General features: G+C 25.2%; 1 protein-coding gene across 1 annotated transcript in view; it reads right to left on the reverse strand.

Moving 5' to 3' along the window:
- Nucleotides 1-16,448, reverse strand: part of LOC107446015 (cell adhesion molecule Dscam1) — a 195,532-nt gene that overhangs the window by 133,583 nt on the left and 45,501 nt on the right. The window lies entirely within an intron of this gene.

Consider the following 16,448-nt stretch of genomic DNA (forward strand, 5'->3'; position numbering starts at 1 on the left):
AGGTTTTCCTCCTTATTTGCCTTTTATGAATAATTATTAGTTATTTCGGACTCTTTTTCTCCCTCACTAAATGTTTTATTAGTTACTGGGGTCATTGAATGACCCCACTGGTTTTTCCGGTTGTTTTTGTTTGTTTACTAAGCTTTATTAAGTTACTTTGCTTGTTTACTAAGTTCAGAAAATTTTTGCTGTGATAAGTATTAGAACTGATTTGCTATCTAACACAAATCCTCTAACTAATATATAAAAAAGAACGACGTTACCTAACTGTTAATATAAGACTTTGCTACTTCACTTATTAGTGATCAACGTCTGTGAGGTTAGAATTAGAAATAATGAACTACAAGTTCGTTTATCCGGGTTAATTACAGATAAGAAACGTTTTCCTTTCTCGGAAACGGAGAGTTCCCCTAATATTATTAAAAAAATGATTGCAAAACTAAAAATAATTTAATTTCAGGTACTAACAATGAATAGAAAATAGTAGGCAGATATATCCTTAATTTTCTAAATATATTTAATTGTAACAATGCTATATGCAGCTTTTGTTTACTGAAAATAAATTTTATTATGCATTTTACGAAAAGAACAAAATAATATGTCTCATCTCTTTTAATAATTAATTTTTATGTAATTATGCGCTTTAATTGTCTGAGCTTATGAAACAAGAACATACAGAAAATATTTTATAAGAATTATTTTTTTGTGAATATGTATTATTTTAAGTTATTCCCCCTATTTGAGATATCATTTGTATCTAAAATTCAGAAATACTTTTAAATTAATCATAATTTTTTAAAACAAATTTGAAACAGAGAATATAATTTAAGAATTTCAAAATGTTTTCAAAATCAAGAGATCTAAAATCGTAAATTGAACTTAAAAAAGCAGATTTCGTCGTAACAAAGCTCTTGTTTATGCATTTTCTTTAAAATTCTACAATGCAACTTACCGTGGGGAATAAACAGGCAGGTGTCCCTAGAGTTATATATAATCCCGTATTTCCTCTTTTTTGGTGTATAAATGTGGAGAAAATGTAAATGAGGAGCGCTTTAACCACGTAATGGCGTAGATACTTATTTTGCATAAGAAATTTTCAATTTAAATTCTAGAAAATCAAACTTGAAAGTTACACTTTTTACGTTGCAGTAAAAGTAATTATTCAAATTCTTTGTAATGAGGTATGACAAAAAAGATTCTTAAGATTGATACTTCAGATTTAATTTTTTTAAAGTTTTTCAAAAGTTTTTAATGCCATTATTAGAAAAAAATATTTAAAATTACGGAAAAAAATATTTTTACAACGGTTAGTTAAAAATATTTTTTTCTCTCTTATTAATACCGAAAATTATATTTGCATAGCGTTTTAAACATAAATCATGAATAGAGCCTTGATTGCAGAACAGCTTCTCTGGGTAGAAAAGATGGCCACTACAAAATGATGTTAACCATTAAGGCATTGGTCTCAAAATTGAGGAATTTTAACATCAATGACCAAAAACTGCCTGTATTTTACAATTTTATAAACATTTTACTGGTTTGAATAAAATTTTCATGTTTTATTTAGGTTTAGTCGGGAATGCATTTATTAATAGGTGCATTTATTTATAAATTTACAATCTTACGCATGTAAATGATTGATAAATTCCTTTTTAGACTCAGTATTTATACAGTTGTGAATTCAAACCATAATATTCTTCACATTAATCACCTGCATACATTGACATTTACAATCAAGCGCAATTTGGATAAAATGTTAAGACAGTAAAAATAAAAGTTTATTTACATGGCACATCAACCATCTTGATTAATGAATTCGATTGATCAATGAATCAAACCAAGCTTTAAAGTATTTGAGCTAATTTGTATACATTAAGGACTTTTTTTAAAAAAATAATCAATCACAGTACTGATAATTCGAAGAAGTGGCAGTCACAGATCCTATATATATATATATATAACGCCATTTTTCTTTACAATAACTGGCTTCAGTGGTACATGTTACTGCCATCTACTGGCAACTGCTTTAATTAAAACTTGAATACTTTCGTTATAATTTCATATGATCTTTTTTGCCGTATTCGTCTTCGTTTTTTTACAATGTATATATATATTATTACAATGTATATATAATATTTTATATATATATATATATATATATATATAATAAATTTTGAGGTAATGTCAATAAAAAATATCTATGAAGTGCCCCATCAAGCTAAAAAGTGCCCCCTGTCTAACTAGCAATTTATTCATCAGAGAGTAATTGTGCCAGTTTTGTATCTGTTTCAGAATAAGCTTTATAGTATTCTTTAAGATGATTTTTCTCAAGTGCTGCTTTTTAGAGTTTTGATACTGTTCTTACCGTTGTGCGATATATTTCTCTCCTCTCAATATTAGACAAATAATAAATTTCATTTTGAAATATCACATTGTTCTAGAGTCTAGAATAAATAATGCAACACGAAGAAAATTTTTTGAAGGTAATTTACCTAACAAAATTCATGATATTCAGCTAGCAAACATAGTTCCAGAAAAAAATTATCAGAAATATATTTGTCTCTTGCGCTTAAACTTCTTATAAACACTTTAAAAGAACTTATTTTTATTGGTTTCATTGTTCAATAAAAAAGCGTACAATGAATATAATTTAAAACATTCGGCTTACTTCAGAAATAATACTATTTCTAGGAAACAATATTTGATCGTAACAATTTTCTTGCTTTGAGCCCTTAATGCATTACGTTGATATCAAGCATACGCTCAATTATTCCTTACCTCATCAATCTTCCAATATCTGCTGTAATACATCTTTATCGGAAAAAAGGAAATTGTGAGAATAACATTTATCCTTTTCCTATTATTTTATGCTTTTTGAAATATTAACATAAAGAATGAAAAGCATAAGGATATTGCAGATAAAATTTTGAATTAAACAATAAATTATAGAAATGCTATAATACTTTCAACCTTTTTTTTCTCCATTTTTCTACACGTATTGTTTCTTAACTATTGCTCTTAAGATATATATATATTGAAAATTTTTGCCAGAAAGTAAATTAAAAAGATGCACATTGGAATCCTTGAATTGATATTTCAAACGAGAAAAACCATTAGAAATACTAGATTGTGAGCAGTGGAAATTTTTTAATGCTTAAAGAAATAGAAAGAAGAAAGGTGAATCTTTGATTCAATTTGATTCGGTAATCACACTGGTTTTGATATTTTAATAAAAAATTTATAATGAAACTTAATTTGGGAAAATCAATAATTTAAATTAATTAAATTTCATTAATTAAATTTAATAATTTAATGAACTTAAAATTGTAATTATTTAACGCCTTACAAAATTTAATAAATTATAATTATAATTAAAAAAATAATAATAAGTTGAGAAAATTAAAAGACGAAGAAATGTTATTCTTCAAAACATTTTCAATGTGATATCAAATTGTTTCTGATATTTTAAAGCATTAAAGATTAAGAAAGGTGATTTTTTAAAACACATTATTTTGATAAAAGTGCATTTGATATTTTTGATCTGACTTTCTTCATAAATTTCTTCTAAGACTCTAACATTAGTTTCTTCTTTTAAATATACTAGTTTTCTAAAAATGTATTTGTAGTTCAAAAAGTAATAATATTTTTGAATTATAAATTGACGAGATTTTTATGGAACCCCTTGAATATTGATAGAATCAAAGTCAATTCAATGTAACTTAAAGTACTACATTGTTAATTATTCTAAAAATTATTCCGACTTGCAGGAAAATAGAATCTTTTAACGGAAATAAAATCTCATTCAGTAAAATGGAAATTTTATCTAGAAAATAAAAAATTTAATCTAGACGTAATACGATCCTTTGTAAAGAAACTGGAAAATGGAAATAAAGTACAAAAATATGGTTGTAAATTCTAATAATTCTACATTATAAAGTTTTTTTTTTCGTTGAAAAGTGCTGAATAAATGTACTATAAATACTGCAAGGCGCTTGGCTGAGGTTTAATTCTGGGTTTACACATGAGCATGGCATAAAAACCATTCATTCAGTTAAATTTCTAGACAATATATATATATATATATATATATATATATATATATATATATATATATATATATATATATATATATATATATATATATATATATATATATATATATATATATATATATATATATATATATATATATATATATATATATATTAGCGCTTGATATGATCCACTATTAACTTACTTTCGCTTTCATTTTGTTTTCGTTTTTAATTCGGTTTTCTAATTTCCTGTGTTTAGGGCGTTGCTCATTGAGCCTATTTTTTGGATTTCAACAGTAATAGATTGAAGCAATTATATCTTTCCTTTTTTTTGTTTTCCGGATTTTTGATTTTTTTAGAATAATATAAAATAAAAAAAAGTAATAAATAAGAAAAATATTTTTTTTAAATACTTTTAAAAAATAATAATTTTAATATTTTTTCTTCTCTTGTCATTATTTTTTATAATTTTCCATATTTTCTCAATTTTTTAACTTACATATATACAAAAAACCACAAATTTCGCTACCATAGAAGTACGGTAACTTCTTTCACTAATCTAAAAAGAAATTTTTTTACACAATTCTTACGACAAAATGAACTTACAAATAACTTTTCATTTCTTCTACTGTGACTATTTGCATAAAAATACATCATTCTTAAAATATCTGAGCAATCAATATTATTTAGGAGTTTACTTTAAAATAATGATCAAGACAAATGTTTACGACATTCTAATGATGAAGCATCAAAAATATTTTACAATGTATTGACTAAACATCATGTGGATAATTTTTAGTGTCATAATAATATTAAAAATGTAGAAAATAACTTCTCATCTCTTTCGAAATGTTTTTTACTATCTTTATAGAGTATCGAGAGTATTTTGTAATTTAAATATCATGTAACAATGAACAGTAATGTTTTTTTTTAAATAAATTTTTTTCAAGTTTTGAACTCATAGAAAAGGGAGAAGCATTTGATTTTATTTAAAAATTATCAGGAACATTGACGTTTTGATACTTCTGACAATCACTTAATAATATTATCCTTAACAAAATTTAAATTTACAAATATTAAGGATTATATTTAATCCTCTGAACAATAAACAAAATCGCATAGAAAAGTTAATTTTACGGGTAAAGTAAAGAAAGCGGTTTAAAAATATTTTGATTATTACAAAATTTGAGCTATGAAGAATACAAGACAAAGAAACTATAAACCTTCATATGAACTAAATTAGCTGTTCGTGCAACTTTCTGCTCACATATAGGTTTAAAAAGAAAATGATTATTGTTTCATTTAATGTAAAAATATGGTAATTGAAAATTTAAATAGTACTTCTTTCAATATATTTGAAAATTTATATAAAATTCAAAGTCTTATTATTTGTTGTAAAAATAAGACACATTATCAATCAACTTCTTTTCTGTTCAATTTTCTGCAGTTATCATTGTCTATTTAATTACATTTTTTTCAGAAATTAAATTCCAATGACTTCAACTTGGCAACGTAAATTAGATGCTAATAGCGAGAGCTATCTATGTCATGCTAACAGTGAGAGCATTGGGATAAAAACTTTCAACATTTTCTGTTTGTTCTTTGATTTAAGAAGAAAAAAAACAAAAGAGGTAAAATAAAATCTTATTAAAATTACTTTTTTTTACTGTCATTTTTATGTGATTTCATTCAAATTGCTATTTTTAGGAAGTTTTATTTTTAACTGTTATCATATATATTTACCGTTAACGTTTAGTGATATTTAGTCCTCTATTGTAAATGCTTGACGAATGAAAGAATAATTTTAATGGCAATCATCTCGTGAAGTTAACGAATCAGACTTCAGGCCCAATTTAGCTATTTTCTAAAATCTGCTGTGATATATTTCAAGATATCTAAACTAATTTTGAAAGATAATCGAAATTTGATATTCCAATGGGATTTTGCAGTAACTCGCTGCGTTAAAGGCATTCAAGTAAGTTTGAAATCTTTCTGCCTCATTTTTACAGCACTAAAATTACTATGTTATTCTATAAACTGGAAATCATTCTATTTTTCCGTATTATTTATCTTAAAATCAGATTTAGCTGAACCTCATATCATTTCGAAATGACTAAAGCATTCTGTGTACAAGGAATGGTACAAAAAATTAGTGAGTGAGTTGCGGTTTATACACTGTTGGATATTTCTCAAAAAAGGGTTAAGTAATAATTTATTTAATAGTTATTTTACCACATTCAAACAATACAGTCAAATAACCCTAAATGAGATGGTAATTAAACTGTTAACTGTGAAAAAAAACCGTTAAATGATTGCTTTTCACCTAAATCGGTTAAACAAACAGATCTTCATCACAACAATTAAGCAAACCTTATGAAGCCTCATAGTCTTTGCAGCTGTGTGTGTATCATGGCTCCAAGGGATTATCTGTCAGTCTCATGATTGACTGAACTGGGGTTCAAGCCTCAGTGATGACACTACAATACTACGTTTCCTTTAACACATATAGAGCCATGAGTGCAGGACACTGCTCTCACCAATTTGTCTCCTGCACTTCCCAATGCCCATTACTTAAATAATAAATATATAAGATAATCAAAGAGCCTCTCCACCAACTCTTTTATATTAGCAAGAAACTCCTATTACCTTTGTCCAGCTAAATTTCGTTTTTGGAGTTTTGAAACCCTGCTAGTTCTAATTAGTTAAAAATCGTATAGTTTTGTATTCACTGTCATATAACCCTACTAGTTGTAAACTGTTTCAAAACCAAAAAAGTACAAATTTATTGTTGCCTGCTATTTCACCACAATTTTTGAATAAAAATTAATTTCCTGTTTTTTTCCTACCCTTTAAAAAAAAACTCCTATTTTTTAATCATTAAACCTCTGAAATTGTTAAAACACATCAATGCAAAATGAACTAATAATGCTACATAAAACCAAAGTGGAAAACGTATTTATTTGATTTATAATTATAAATTTATTTATTTATTTACCGAATTTTTGAGTGTCAAAATAAATGATGTTTACAATTTTATGAATAATTTTATTTATGGAATTGATTTCGATGTTTTTAATAAATTATTTTTTCTCATGGCTTAAAACGTAGCTACTTTTTTATAATTAACAAAACATTTTTAGGTAGAGTATTTTTTTTTTTTATTTTCAATCGATTTCAAGTTATTTTATATTAATATAATTGAGATGTGAATTTATTTTGTTACATTCAATTGTATTTTGGATAAAAGCTGCATTTAAAGAGAAATTATATTGACAATGAACATAAAACTGTTTTGCTATAGAATGGTAGGAGTTATATTTGAAATAACATATTTTTTATTAAATTAATTAGTCAGTAGCAGTATCTATAAAGTTTAAATATTTTTATAGCAGAAAAGCTCTTAATCCCACAGTATTTATTAGTATAATAACCTGTTCTATTAAATATTATAAGTGCTAACATTCAGTTGAATTTTTACTTAAATAAACCTAACAATTTCGAGACTTAGGGGATTTTTAATAAGAAAAATCTTGTTAAAAGTCTTTATTACTGAGTGAAAATTAAAAATCTTTGAGTGGGTTAAAAATCTTTCTTTGATATTTGTAAGGAATAACATAGCAAAGAATCTAATTCCGTCAGTATATCGTAACATAATAAACTGCTCTATTACACTAAAAGTTAACATTTGATTGAATTTTGTTTGAAGATCTATCTCAACAATTAGAGGACTTTTGTTTTAAAAACTCTTTTTTATAAGGCTTTATAAGTGAGTGAGACTTTCTATTTATTTTAAAATTATTTGTTAGATATTCGTAAACCATATGAAACCTAATACCTATTTAAGACATTATAATATTATATTCCCAAATATTATTATTTCATAAGCAATACAATTCAATTCCAGGAAGTATAAAATCAAATATTAAATTTTATTTTGTATAAATAACGTAGGAAAAAATAAATTACATTAACAATGGGAGGTTTTACATGAAAAAAAAAACACTGATATTTAAGGACTTTGTTAATGTGTGAGATCTCCTATTAATTTTAAAAAAATTCCTTGACATTTTTAAGCCACAACACAGCAAAAGAATTAATTGTGCTTTATGAAAGCCATGTCGATCACGTCTAAACACGTTTATTACAGAAAAAAAGAGTTCAATTGTTGTACTAAACTCTTAACCATGTTTAGCGTGACATGGTTTTGTACATGTTTCTTGTAAAGTCTCAGGGAAAGGAGAATCTGCTTGTGACAGGTTATATCCGTTGTTTAGAAAATAGCAGTGGTCTCTCGGATAAGTTATGAGATAGGGGTCATCTGGTCAATGGAGTCTTGGCACGAAACATTCGATTTTGTCAGTAAAGGATAAAAAGAAATTCAAACGTACAAACTATACTTCTCTGCCTATTATTGTTTTTTTGAAAGAAGTTCTTTATTTAGACATGTTTTTCCGAAAATTTGATTATGAGAAAACTATTTTTAAATATCTTGGTTAGTTTTATTTTAAAAGTTTCTAATGTTTCTTTGTTTTCCGACAACTTTAATAATTTTGCATTATTTATTTTATTTGACATTCTAAATTTTTTTGAATAATTTTGGTTTGTTCTTTTTAGATAGTTTTTATAATTAATACATTCATTATTTTATAGATTTTATTTCGTATACATTGTTTTATAAAAAAAATTTCTAATGTTTCTTTGTTTTTAGAGAGCTATAATAATTTTAATTCTTTATTGTATTTTACATACTTAATTTTATTTGAATAATTTTGGTTTGTCTTTTGTTTCAGATAGCTTTCAAAACATAAAAATTAAAAATATTTTATTTCATATTTTTTTTTCGACATTTTATTTTGCATTCATTATTTTATAAGTTTAATTTCGAATGCTTCTGTGTTTTGGATAGTTTTACAATTAATATATTCTTTGATTTGTTTTCAATACCTAATTTTTCTTGAATAATTATTATTCTTACTTTGCTTTAGATAGCTTTTAAAATACAAAAATTTGAAATACTCTTTTCATATAATTTATTTTAAATACTTTATTTTACATACTTCATTTTGGAAGATTAATTTCGAATTATTCTTTAATGTTCGACAAGTTTACTAATTAATACATTTTATTTTTCATACTTTATTTTATTCTTTCATACTTTATACTTCATTTTATTTTTCATGCTTTATCTACTTTTGAACGATTCTTAGTTTTTAGATAGCTTTAACAGTTAATAGATTCTTTCTTTATTTTATTTTATTGTACATAACTTTATTTCATTAGAATAATTTTGAATGTTCATGTGTTTTTAGGTAGTTTTAACAGTTAATACATTATTTATTTCATTTATTTTATTTTACAAACGTCATTTTACTAGAATAATTTTTAATTTTCCTTTGTTCTTAGGTAGCTTTAACAATTAGCGCATTTCTTTTCATTTTTTTTTATTTTAAGCACTTAACTTTATTAGAATAGGTTTCAATATTTTTTTGTGGTTAGGTAGCTTTTACAATTTAGAAAAGTATTTTTTTCCATTAAAATTAACATGTTCATAATACGTTTTGTTAGAAAATGATTTCCGTCACTTAACAATAAATTACTAATATCCTCTGCACATTTAGCAAAAAAGATTACGATAAATTTTAATTTACTGCTTTTTAACCAATTACCCGGTTATTAACTTTGGTGAATGTGTATTTTTTAAAGAAAAAAGAACTTTAGGACCTTGTTTTCTTTTGAAAAAGAAGAAGAAAGTGCCAATTGTCTTGCTATTAATGGGAGAAATCCTTTTTTGTTTCCAATGATTTCATTTCCTTATGATAATTTTCTACAATCTGAAATATTGTTTTCTCAAGTAATTGCCTGGATAAAGTCTTAGCTTATTATCCCATTATTACCCCACAATACTTTTTCTAAAATGGTGAATCATAAAGTTAGGAAAAGAATTTCCATAAAGTTGACATTAATTATTTTTAAGGCGTATTTCTTTTAAGGTTTTTTGATTGAACTATGTATTCAATCAAAGCATTTACTTTGGTAAAAAAGAGGCGCAAACTTTTTGTACCAAAACCACACTCTAATATATGTTTATTTTTTTAAGTTCAATAAAAATTTGAATTTATTTCTTTGTATAGTGTTGTACTATGCAAAATTCCATGTTAAATTTGACACATTTCTAACTTTGTCTCACTGAAGAGGCAGGCACATTTAAAACGATGTAGTTGATCATGGGCTTAGGATTGGGTACCCTTATTGTTGATGTATCTACTTTTAAAAATTATTCTACAAAATAGTTACATTTTTCACTTTGAAATTATTTCTCTTAAAAATAATATAGCAAATGCAATATTAAGAATGATTTTATTTCCAGAATCTTGAGAACTTTGGATTTCTATAATGTTTCGATATTATTACGCCGAAAAATCTCGTGAATTTGTTAATCGGTTTTTAAAGTTGAGTTAATTTGGCGAAATTTAACATTAATATTGGACTGGGAAATTTAACAATAATATTGGACCCGGTCCCAATTGGATAATTGGAATTGTTGAGTTTTAATCGTTAACTGATCTAGTCACACACTATTCTACTTTCTAATTAAATGATTTATGCTTGCTGTTATTAACAACTAGCATAAATGTACAAACAAAACCATATATTTAAAAAAAATGAAAGAAAAATAGTTTTCTTTCTTTATAGCAACTGGTCAGGCAGTACAAAAAGAGTGTAGAACAAAAATATTTCACATAATAAAATTAATACCAACACGCATTATACGAATTTAGTTATATATTCAATTTGTTAATTAAAAGCATAATTTCGTGTAATCGAAAAAACTCGTTTGTTTCGTGCTAGTTAGTTAATTAAATAAATTTAAATCAAAACATTCATTTCTTTTCCTGGTGCTCTTGGAGTTTGCTCGAAAATTTCCAATTGTATCTGTAAGTACCTTTTACCATTTTTATCATTGTGGTTTGATGTTTACAAATTTATTTCAACCAATATGATTAGTAACAGTTGCTTATGAGGGATAACTTTTACTGTTTTCCTTCATAAATTTTAGGAAATTACAGTCTAAATTAGCGAATTTTTCTAACAAATAATAATAATTAGTTTTATGATACTGGCTTTTTTCTGACTTTGTTCCAAATTTTAAGTAACTTTGTTTTAGTTTAGCGTTACTCTGCAAAGAATCATGAAGGCATTCGACACTAAACCAAGTGATTCATGAAATTTTACATCTTTCATGTTCCGATATCGATAAGAAAACTATATGAAAAAGTAAAAGAGAACATAAAAAGTTGACCTGGCATAAACCCAATATCATTTGTTCTCATATTTTGACACGAAGGTACCCCCTTTGTTTTGGGAAATGATTTTTCTTGTTACCAAAACCGACACAAAAGGTGATATTCGAGAGAAAAATGCGAATTTTACGCCCACCCTATGTTTGAATGGACGTATTTCATTTTTTAATATTCACTCATGGGGAAAATTTGGGTATAAATAAATTTATAACAATTCTTTTTTCTGTTTATTTCAGTTCACTTAATAAAATGAATTTTTTAAGAAGGAGAAAAAGCACTAGAATTAGATTAAATTTTGTTTTTATGTAAGGGTTATCAGACAAAGTTTTATTTTTTTCTCAAACGAGTATATTCTTAATGTTTAATAAATATAAAAAATAGTGTTCCCATTCCTTCTATGAGTTATTCTAAAAATTAGAAAGGAGTTGAAAAATTGCTTCTTTTAATTTATGATAGAACTGCAATTAATAATTACAAGTTACTAATACTAACATACTACCAATACAAATACTAACATATTCATTACTACTAATACTAACAGTAATCGAAACACTAACAGTAATAGTTGGTAATTCTGTTTGCAGTAATATTTAAAAAAATTTAGTTTCATGATTTTTTTAACTTCGATTATTTTAGTTTTACTTCTGCATTTTTGCTAACAGACTTTTGAAAAGCTTCAAAAATCTATTTCTTTAACTTACACGCTTTTCTTTTTTTCAAATATTCAAATATATCAATTTGTTTTCTATTGAACTGAATTTATATCTATTCTTGAATTTATTTATACTTTTGAACTAAACTTAAATTTGATGAAACATGTAAAACTAAGTTCATAAGAAATTTTTCTCGGTTTATTAGGCAAATCTTATAAAAATGACTTTAGGATAAGAATATCTATCAAAATTGAATAATAATTAAAATATTTATTTAAGAATTTAAAGCAAAATCTAGTCCCAAGTGATGCTTTCTTTACAATTATCACTACTAAAACTAACACTAATGTGTCTGTGCAGATTCTGTGCACGTTAAGTCTGCACCTCAAATTATTCAAACACTAGCTATATTTTTAATTCGTCTTTGCTATTTTGATATAGAAAATACTATCTCAAACTTTATTAATCCCGAATGCCATTTTTACGTTAGGTGAATAATTTTTCCTCTAAATTATGTTATAATCATAACTTGCAGTTTTTGAAATATATTTTAATTAAAATATTATTAAATTTTATCCCTAAAAACAGAAAACAGTTTTTATATGATATGAAATATATTCTATTCTAGTAGAATGTTAAATGTTATTGTTCTATTCTAAGAATATATTCTATTCTAGTTGAATGTTAAATAGTTGTATCAATATTTAAGAACATTTTCGGTGAAAAGTTTCCTTGGGTTAGTATATATATATATATATATATATATATATATATATATATATATATATATATATATATATATATATATATATATATATATATATATATATATATATATATATATATATATATATATATATATATATATATATATATATATATATATATATATATTAGTATTCAATGTTCTGTAGGATATCTCAATTGTACAGACGATCTTCCAAAAATTTATAACAGGAAGAAAACAGTTCTTGCAGAAAATTGATGTAGTAAGGCATTAATTTGTGGTAAAGCATTTAAGTTTACCGAGCTTGAATTTATTTTAGCTTATAAATGTTTCGACAGATTCCTACATTTTTTTTTGTTGCGTTACTTGCAGCTGTTGCGGCATGAGATTGTGGCTGACGACTGGTGCTTGAAAACTATTGCAACGAGATTTCATGAATTGAATTAAAAATTTTAAAAGTAATGACGTGACTTTCAGCTGTTTGCTTCTGTGAATTGCAGCTTTACTGCTTACAGTGCCATCTGTTGAAAAGTTTCGAATTTAACTCAGTAGCTCTAGAAGCAAGCATTAATGTTCTGGTACATAAATTGCTGCAATAATCTTTTATTCATTTTTAAAAATATCAAATCGTTTCCTGTTAAAATTTTTTTCAAAATCATTAGTCTTATTTGAGATATTTACACACTGATTCACTTTAGACTTACACTCTGATTCACTTCATACCAATTTACCCATTTAGTGGGTTATCAATTCTTAAATCTACGTATTTACTGATTTGCCATGTCACTGATTAAGTTATCACTTATACACCAACTCATCCATTTAGTGGCTTGCTCATTCTAAATTTTTCGTATTTACTGAATTACCAGGTCTATAATTTTTCTTACTATCTTACGCTGGTTCTTCGATTCATTTTATTACTTCCCTTACTTATATTTCTAATACATTTTGCAATATAACAAACCACCCATAATGACAGTTGCCGCAAACATATGATAATGCGCCATTAAAACTAAAATAATTCCCTCTCAGAACTACGTGTACAGAAAGAAGACTTTAAAACACATCTGTACAAAACTTATCGTTACTAGTCAAAGTAAAGCAGTTCTGCGACATCCCATTTTATGTCAGGGGAAACATGGATTTTAAAATTCATTTAATCTAAGTTTCCTTCTTATAATGGATATTTAATGACTGAAGGTCATCAATCATAACTGAATGATGTCCGATTGTGGCAATAAGGTCATCATTGCACAAAATGCCAATTTTACTTGCCAGCCAAGTTGGCACCCATTGATCTGAAGGTTGATGAACGTCATCTTTCTGTCCTTTGCAATGAAATTGCAATACAGTAATCACAGAGTTATCAAACCGGTTTGATTTACATGCAAAAACTGAATGGCAAAAAGAGTTGAAAATGTTTGCAAAATAAAATGCTATGCACAGTTTGTAATTCATGCAAAAGAGTGCTCTAAAAGCTGTTTGAAGTATATAAAAAATAGTGTTGAAAACGTTGCTTACTATTTACAAAATCTAAATGTGTAATTTCAAAATACCTATAATAATTGTCATAAGAATCTTAATACTCTTTGTGTAAGGTACTCATAATTTAACTTTTCAAAGCTTACATTAAGAGATTATGCATGGTTTCACAATAAACCATCATAAAATTATCACAAATAAACTGCATACTTTCTAAATAATCTAAATTACTTTCACCCATTAATGAATTACTGAAATTGTTTACTAGAAATTAGCTATTGAAGTATTTGAAAGGAAAACGCCAAGTTGAATTACTGTACACTCGAAAACAAACTATAAAGTTTTAATAAGATCTGAATAAAAGAAAATTCATTAATCAAACGATGTTCTAAATTAAAATTAAATCAACTTAGTTATATGTAATTTAATTAGCTTTACATAGTAGATTTATTCCAAGAATTTTAAAGGAATTTGAATTACCTAAGGTATGAATAAAATATAAATTGCCGTATTAACTAATAGTTTTGCAAGTTTAAACATGATCTTATATTTTTTTTCCTTCATTCTTTTTTCAATACTTATTATCATTTATGTTACTTTCACAAACCTAAAAATATTTTAGTAATTAATAAATTATTCAAATATTAATTTAACAGAAAAATTAGCGAGTTCAATTAAATGTTTTGTTGAATCAAAATGTTAATGAATTTCTGAGTAATTCCTAATGTCAATAAATTCCTTTTTTTAATTTCCTAAGTAATGAAATTTAATTAAATTATATAAATGTATCAGAGTACAGGGAGAAACAAAATAATATCATCTTGAATAACTTTTGTTTTAATGACCAGATTTATAAGTATGAAAAACTGATTTTGAAGCGTGAATGCTTTTCATAAAGATCATATATATATATATATATATATATATATATATATATATATATATATATATATATATATATATATATATATATATATATATATATATATATATATATATATATATATATATATATATATATATATATATATATATATATATATATATATATATATATATATATATATATGTATGTATATATATATATATATATATATATATATATATATATATATATATATATATATATATGTATGTATATTTATATATATATATATATATATATATATATATATATATATATATATATATATATATATATATATATATATATATACATACACAAAATGTTTTAAAAAGTTCGTAATATTTTTGAAATCTGAAGCTTTAGTCAGATGAACAGTGAAAAATAGCTTGTTGTATATTGCTCACTAGATAAAAAAAACGTGAGTGGGAACATGTAAATTTTTTAGGGTTTTGGAGATTTAACAAATAAGTACTAAGATAACCAAGTGAAAGAATGGTTCTGACCAATGAATAAGTACAAAGTTTCCCAGTTAATAAATACTTGATATTATAATTATATTGTATTTTTTTGATGACCTATAAGTCATACGGATACCTGAAAAACGCCGATTATGGCGTAAAGTTCTTTGGAGAACTTTACGCCATACTCGCTACGCTCACTATCCCTCGTAATTGCTTTTCTTTAGAAATTCTGCTCCGTAAAAAATTCTGGTAAAGTTAAAATCATGCAAGATAATAAATTCTTTGGTAAAAAGTAAAAGTAATTCCGATAATTAAAACAAAAATATGCGGTATTTAAACAATTTATTCTATAAACTTTTTGTTCACATGACAATGGTTTAGCGAAAAATAATGTTCAAAATTATACTTATTTTTACTACACATTTAGTAAAAAATACGAAACTGAAAAGTAATCTTAATTGAATACATGGTTTTTATGCCATGCTCTACAGTTATCAAATTGTATCCCATTTACCAACTTTTGTCACATGCTATGATGCCATATTTCATTGTTTTCTTTACCAAAATCATTACCAAAGTGTAAAAAAGAGTATTGAGATTTTCGGTGTTTCCATAGAGACAGAAACAGGGTAAATTTTTGGTAGTTTTAACCGTACTTTTTTCTCTGTGTTGGAGGTATTTGAGATTTTTTGCGAAAAATCAAGTTTTCGTGAAGTTGTGAAATTCGTGTTAACTACTCATAATTTTGCGACGGCGAAAATATGCACGATTCTTGAAAATGCATGCGACTCTTTTACTGATTTTGTTCAAAATCACACAAAATAGATTTTTTTAAAATCTGTATGTTGATTTCTGTTGTGTGAATGTGGCCCACCCAATGAAC

Source organism: Parasteatoda tepidariorum, chromosome 10, assembly GCF_982258835.1.
Source record: "Parasteatoda tepidariorum strain Cologne lab strain chromosome 10, Ptep-v5.0, whole genome shotgun sequence".
In the NCBI taxonomy this organism is placed as follows: Eukaryota; Metazoa; Arthropoda; class Arachnida; order Araneae; family Theridiidae; genus Parasteatoda; species Parasteatoda tepidariorum.